We start from the raw sequence: 7,500 nt of genomic DNA on the forward strand, positions 1-7,500 counted from the left end.
TTCCTAATTCACATCTTTGTTGAAAGAATTTCTTTTGTAATTCCTTACATAAGGATTCAGAAAATACCGGATCTCCGCCTACACAAGAAAATTGTTGATAAAACTCCAAAATGGCATTTTCTTTTGATCTAATTTTTTTTTTCTCCTTATCATTCAGGAAAGACAAAAAAATTTCAGGGTAGCAAACATTCTCGAGAATTTCTCTTAGATTCGAACCCATAGCTGATGATAGAACTAGAATAGATATTTTCTGTTTCCTACTCACACGAGCCCATATCCTTGCTTTTCGATCAATCTCTAATTCTAATCTTCCTCCCCAATCAGATATTATGGTGCCGGTATAGACCGAAATTCCGTTATGGTCCAATTCTGACCGGTAATAGATACCGGGGCTTTGCAATATTTGACTGATGACAATTCTGTATAGTCCATTTACTATAGAAGTTCCCAGGGAATTCATTAGAGGAATGTTTCCAATCAAAATTGTTTGTTCTTGCATATCCCTACGGGTTTTCCAAATTAATCCTGCGGATACGTATAATTCAGAAGAATATGTGAGTGATTCATATACAGCATCTCTTTCTTTTATCAATGGTTCTACCAATTTATATGTTTCCACAAATAATTGAAATTCAATTTCTTGATCTGTATCTTCAATTTTTGGAAACTTAGAAAGTTCTTCTGTTAAGCCATGATCAATGAACCTACAAAACCCTTCAAATTGTATCTGATTAAACGCAGGTATTGTAGACATTCTCTCATTTCCACCCCCAAGCATTTTATTTATTTCCCATTTATAAAAAAAAATCCCATTATTTGCTTAAAATGGATCGATCTAGCAATGATGGAATTTATATTATGTTTACTGAATCACATGAAATTTTACCTAACTTCATAGGTGTAATAGATGTAATGCATGAAATACATATGAACGTAGGAATAAAGAGACTTTGATACTCAAATTAAATTGGAATTTGCAACAACTACAAATGAATTGGTAAATTCTATTTAGAATTATGGAGTTTTGTATAAAATATCTATATCAAAACAAAAGTGAGTCAATTTCTACCATTATTATGATATTCCAATCGGATTGGGTACTATAAATAGATTCGGGATTTGATCTGAAGAAACAATATAGAATTTTTTTTTATTTAACAACATGGAACTTTTTCGTAGATTTCACTGTTAAAAAAAATTCGCATAGAAGAGAGATATTTTACCTATACCTATATTTTTTTTAGTAGAATTCGTAGAATGCGATTGAAGTATGTATAAGGACTTGTATTTATTAATAAACATGTGCAGATATATATATATAGTTAGTTATATATATCGCCTCCTTTATTACAGTTCTATGGGGAACATCACATGTCGTACTCTATCAAAAATTTATATTTTCTATTTAATGATAATGAAAAAAAAATTCTAAAAACAGAATTCCGAACATTTCCTATAAACATCTTATATATATATAAGATATTAGATTTAGATAATAGTAATCGTTTATGTTCTGGGGTTTACATATACTCATAATCGCTATTAAAATTGTCATTAATAAGGATTTTTTTATGGTTATGGAAACGAATCAATACGGATGGATTAGTAATGATTAGTTATCTATCAATTTTTATTTATTTAGGTAAGGTATCCATTTTTGGATTGTTTTCTTATATCATTAGGGAAACCGAATTTGCAATTTCAATCCAAGAATCATTTATGAATTCACAGTCAATAGTTAAAGTTAACGGTTCCCATTTGTCCTGATTTTTTGCTTTTGTGAATGAAAATCCACATTTTTTTTTCAATAGAAAAAGCAAAGTTTTGCGGTTTTTCGTTTTAGATATTGTGTGTTGTAAGATACTATCTATCTAAGAGATAGAGCCAATCCAATATTTTGTATCGTTTTGGCGGCATGGCCGAGCGGTAAGGCGGGGGACTGCAAATCCCTTTTTCCCCAGTTCAAATCCGGGTGTCGCCTCAGCAACAAACAAAAGAATCAAAATACCCTCTTCTGTTTTGCTGATATAACTTTATCATTTTTTTTAGAAGAAAAGCATCTTTAGATTTGCTTGATTCTAAGCATCGTTGGGGTTCTCTAAAATGTTATAAATCCTTGCGTATAGGTTTCGTTTCCAGAATTTAGTAGAGTAATGAAAAATAATCGTTAAATCTTGAGATGATAGCCCTTCGACTACTAATGTAGTGTCTACTCATTGGGTCTTGAATTAGGGAATATAATTTCATTTTTCCTTACGGAAAGGAGGAAGATACTTGATATACGGACTCATGAAAGTATCTGAGTACTCGAGCATTCAATCAATATTATATTGAATGAATAATTGGCTTTTTTTTTTTATTTTAATCTTAAAAAAAGAACTTATTTCTTTTCGATAAGCTCTAACCACGCATGTAATAGGCCATCCCATCTTCCGATTGTCTCTATGAAACAATCGGGGGGACAGTAAAGATTAGATCAAATGAGAAAGGAATAATAGTAGGGTTATGTGATAGATACTATCTTGATTCTCTATTTTGAGACTTTTTACTTAATGTAATGAAATGCAGGACAACAAAAGAAAGACTAGGTCTTATTATTCCTACATGTTACTAACATTCTTTTGATACTTCCAAGAGTTTTTCTGCCTCTTTTATTTATTTGTACTGAATTTTTTCGATTATACTAGAAATCATATAATAACTTGGGATAATTCGATTTTTTGTATTGTTTCATCAATGGTGTTGTGCCCGAATCTCTTTTTGACTATGCGCTAGTGATTCCACTATTATTAGTGAATAATAATTATTAGTGAGCAATAATGGAATAATTCTTTTATATTCATAGAGATAGGGGACATAATTCACATGGATATGGTAAGTCTCGCTTGGGCTGCTTTAATGGTAGTCTTTACATTTTCTCTTTCCCTCGTAGTATGGGGAAGAAGTGGACTCTAGAAGTACTACTAATTGAAAAATAAAACTGTATTGTTTTTGGTTTATTTTATAGATCGTTCTGCAAAACTTTTTTTCTTTTATTTTGAAAAGTAAAAAAAAAAAGAGTTCGGATTATAAGTTTTTAAGTGGATCCATACTTTCAACACGAAAGAACATAGACATAGTGGTTGTCCAATGAGATACTACGCATAATAATATACTACCTCATAATAAGATAGTACCTCGGGGTAGCCACCCACATATTACGTGCTTACCACTTCTTTTATTTATTATTATTAGTATTTTAGTTATTTTCAAAATAGGATTTTTTCTTGTTTTAGGGAACTCATTTCATATCATGCTTCAAACGTTAAATAAAAATGGGGTTTGCTAATTCTTTTCGAAATCCGAAGATAAAAAGTTCCCATGGAACCGAACTCCTGGATCATCTGTCAACTGCTCAATCAATTACTTCTTTCGAATGCTAAAAAAAAATTAGTGGCCTTTCGATTATTTGATTTCAGATTCATTCTAATCAACATGAATTATGAAGCAAAGAAATAGAATTGGGCCACTATGTATATTAGATTAATATTACATATATGTAATTGATATGATATCTATATATAAATAGAAAGATATATATTGTATATTCATCTATATTCAAATTGATCGATATTCAACCTCTATTTTTATAGAGTACAATTTTATATTTATACACTTCAATAACAATAATAGATAGTATGGTAGAAGGATTCATATATTTCTTTCTACCATACTATCGGATCTTATCGAATACTTCTCTCGTAGAATACTGATAATTCTAGTCCGCCAATTTCATTTAAGACGCGAAATTTTAATGCTTTTCATTTTTCTTATCTTCAATCATTGATAAGAACTAAAACGTCAAGGTTAATTCAAATTAATCACTTTGACTGATTGTTTTTACGTATATTATAAGTAAAAAGGCGGTCGGAACTAGAATGAACAGTGCAGTAGCAATAAATGCGAGAATATTTACTTCCATAATATCATCGTTTCATTTTTTATTCGCAATAACTCGGGATTTAATCCCATAGAGATGATAAATGTTTCGCTTGTAAATTCAAGGGGATGCGTTGCATCTCGATGATATCGAATCGTATTAAAATATCATGAATAACAATATCGGAGCTATCAAATCGATTCATCGTCGAGAATTGAATAGTATAACATAGGAAGATCTTTTATCCATACCGAATTTAAACAAAATGGGATTCCTGATGCAATCAAGAATTTCGTTACTTTTTTTTATTTATAATTTTTTGCATTCTTTCTTTTCTATAATCTACTGCCCTCTTATTCAATGCAATCATCTGATGAAGTCTCATCAGACTACCTTTACCCTTACATTGTTTATAAACAAACTCAAGCAAAGAATAGCAGCGAAATTCAAAAAAGGAAAAGGAGGTAGGTTCGAACTAAACTCCTTCCTTTTTTTGTACTTATAAAATCTTCTTAAAAAAAAGAAATAAAAACGAAACTTAAACTTTCAAAAATTCTTAATTACCTCACTAAGAGAGATAGATGGGATCCTTGTTTGTATTAATATCCTCTTTCCTTGAATTAGTAGTGGGACGTATATATCAAAAGTTAAGTGTTAAATTTTAATAAGATAGATTATTTCAAATTCAAATTAGTAATTGAATTTACTAATTGAGGTTACAAAAAATCGGAGCCAGAACGGATATATTTTGCTTTCAGACGAAAAATTAGATCAAAGTTTACTATGTAAACTTTATTTTGTATCGTCCAAATTCCCTTTATGTATGTGCTTTCCGGAAACGTATAGTACTCTATTTCATTAGAAAAATCGGGCGTAATCAACTAGACCCAGTACGCCTTCGAATCCTGAATATGATGCTACCAATAATTGTGGTAATTCACATATGGCACATATGTCTTTCTCCCATCAATTAGTACTCGTTGAAGAAATCAAAATTCCCATATTTTTTTGTTGAAAAATGTGGAAAAAAAATAAGAGAGATCCCGTTTGGAATAAAATTCAGTTATGTTATTTGTTCTCTCTTTCACAGGAAAGGAAGAGATTAATTGATGTATTTTTTTTTTATTGGATTTGGATCCATCGGGACTGACGGGACTCGAACCCGCAGCTTCCGCCTTGACAGGGCGGTGCTCTGACCAATTGAACTACAATCCCAGGGAAATAAAGTGTACAACATATGTTGTTGATTTAATTTCCTTCAAACCTTTCTATGTAGATTTTTGATTCGAATTGTCATATTCTACCAGACAGAGACGCGAGTAATAAAGTAATAGATTGATATGCGCGGAGACATGGACTTTAGTGTGAGAAGCATGGATTAATATTTTATTTTTTCGTTATTGTAAAATTGATTGATTATCAATCTGTCAATGAATAAAAAAAGAGTTTTTTTTTTTTATTCTTTCATATCAAGTCAAGTATTTCTGTAGAAGGACAAATAGGTTATATCATTTTATGGTGGATACGCGATATATTGGGCCGAGCTGGATTTGAACCAGCGTAGACATATTGCCAACGAATTTACAGTCCGTCCCCATTAACCGCTCGGGCATCGACCCGGGAAGAATCAATTCCAAGCTTGTTGATAATCCATGATCAACTTCCTTTCGTAGTACCCTACCCCCAGGGGAAGTCGAATCCCCGCTGCCTCCTTGAAAGAGAGATGTCCTGGACCACTAGACGATGGGGGCATACTTGCCCGACTGCCATCATACTATGATCATAGTATGAATAGTTTTTTGAAATTGTCAATATAAAATAAATATAATGGACTAATATGATGCAATTCGACGTATTTTTCTTTCTTTCATTATTCCATCGAAATTTTTTTATTTGTGATTTCTATTTATGAATCGTTCATTCTAATCACCATTCCCCATATAATTCTATATAGAAATTATTTTATTTTAAATTGCATTTTTTTTTATTTATTTCATTTAAATAATATACATAAATTTGCAAATTGGAATATATAGTTATATTACTTATATTATAGAATATCAAATGAAAATAGTGATTAGTAGTGATTAGAGGAAACCTCTAAAATAAACAAAAATAATAAATATTAGAAAAAAAAATATTCTTTTTTTATTTTATTCTTTTTTTATTTAAATAATACGAAGGCTAGTACCCTTCGGGAATTGGTCTGCCATATGCTATAAACAGGATTAAACTCCATTTCTCATACTTTCACTCATTGATTCACTCATTGTTAAGATTAGGTTAGGTATATTTCGATCTCACACTAAGCCAAGAAATTAAAAAACGATAAATTTTGAAATCTGGGGATAGGGATCAACAAGTTATTGAAAATTTTTTTCTCGCCAAATAGAATTGCTTTATCAATGATTCGGTGAATGTATCTATGTTCAATTCGTGTGTGTACATGTATGAATCAAATTCATTTCGTTAGGATGGGGCTCATCAATTTAATTAGGGATCGGTCGTATGATGAAACAATTCATTGCATTGATCAAATCCAATATCAAAAAACTATTTTACCTATACTCATTAGATAAATCCAATTTTTCGTTACTCAATGAGCGACTATGTAGATAAGATATATTTATGTACATATCTTATTATTTATAATTTATAATAATTATATACACTCAACTCATCGTGGCTAGTGTCTGACTCAGAAATTGAATCAAATAGGCCTTTTTAACTCAGTGGTAGAGTAACGCCATGGTAAGGCGTAAGTCATCGGTTCAAATCCGATAAGGGGCTTTGGCTTTTTTCATAAAACTCCAGCCGTAGTATTCATATTTGATTGAGGGGAGAATAGACGACATATTGTTTTTTTTTTTGTAATAAAAAAAGTACAAACCCTATCATTTTAATTTCATTTTTTTATAAAAAAGTTATCTTTAATTATACCAAGTTATTATTATAATGAATAATATAATAGTAATTATAGTTAGAAACTCAAAATTAGAAATTATATAGTGACACATTTTTTTATTATTTTGATTCTAGAATTTCTAATTCTAGAATTTATATATTTTCTTATTCTATAGAATATATAAATTCTATTATTTTATTCTAGATTCTATTCTAATCCTTAGAATAGATTCAAATAATCTATCATGATTCTAATGACTCATCATAAGTTGTTTCCTTGAATTCCAAAATATTCCTATTTTTCATTATTCCAATCAATTATAAAGATTCGAAATCAACAAAAAAAAAAATAAAAAGTAAGTGGACCTAACCCGTTGAATCATGACTATATCCACTATTCTGATATTCAAATTCGATAAGGATGAAATTAGAACAGTGGATCTTTTTTATTTCATTTTCATATTTATTTGGACTCCACACACAGGAATCTGTCGATATTTCCGATTAAATCCTCTTGTTTGTAGACGTTCTATAGTAAAAAATTGCTATTTCTCTTTCTCCACAGAGAAACGTTTATTCCAAGTCACAACATATGAGCCGTTTAAAAATATCTTTCTTTGATTCCAAAACAGAAGATAACAGAGGATAAGATAAATTTCTATCTCTATAAGATAAGA

General features: G+C 30.2%; 4 non-coding genes across 4 annotated transcripts; 2 read left to right on the top strand and 2 right to left on the bottom strand.

The window, feature by feature from the left end:
• The first annotated feature begins 1,909 nt into the window (after positions 1–1,909).
• On the top strand, positions 1,910–1,981 carry TRNAC-GCA (transfer RNA cysteine (anticodon GCA)). Its single transcript has one exon. It is a non-coding gene; the product is annotated as a tRNA-Cys (tRNA).
• A 3,079-nt stretch (positions 1,982–5,060) lies between these two features.
• On the bottom strand, positions 5,061–5,134 carry TRNAD-GUC (transfer RNA aspartic acid (anticodon GUC)). The gene has a single exon. It is a non-coding gene; the product is annotated as a tRNA-Asp (tRNA).
• Positions 5,135–5,454: 320 nt separating this feature from the next.
• Positions 5,455–5,538, bottom strand: TRNAY-GUA (transfer RNA tyrosine (anticodon GUA)). The gene has a single exon. It is a non-coding gene; the product is annotated as a tRNA-Tyr (tRNA).
• A 1,099-nt stretch (positions 5,539–6,637) lies between these two features.
• TRNAT-GGU (transfer RNA threonine (anticodon GGU)) lies at positions 6,638–6,709 on the top strand. The gene has a single exon. It is a non-coding gene; the product is annotated as a tRNA-Thr (tRNA).
• The last annotated feature ends 791 nt before the right edge of the window (positions 6,710–7,500 follow it).

This window comes from Cucumis melo, unplaced genomic scaffold (genome assembly GCF_025177605.1).
Source record: "Cucumis melo cultivar AY unplaced genomic scaffold, USDA_Cmelo_AY_1.0 utg001770l, whole genome shotgun sequence".
In the NCBI taxonomy this organism is placed as follows: domain Eukaryota; kingdom Viridiplantae; phylum Streptophyta; class Magnoliopsida; order Cucurbitales; family Cucurbitaceae; genus Cucumis; species Cucumis melo.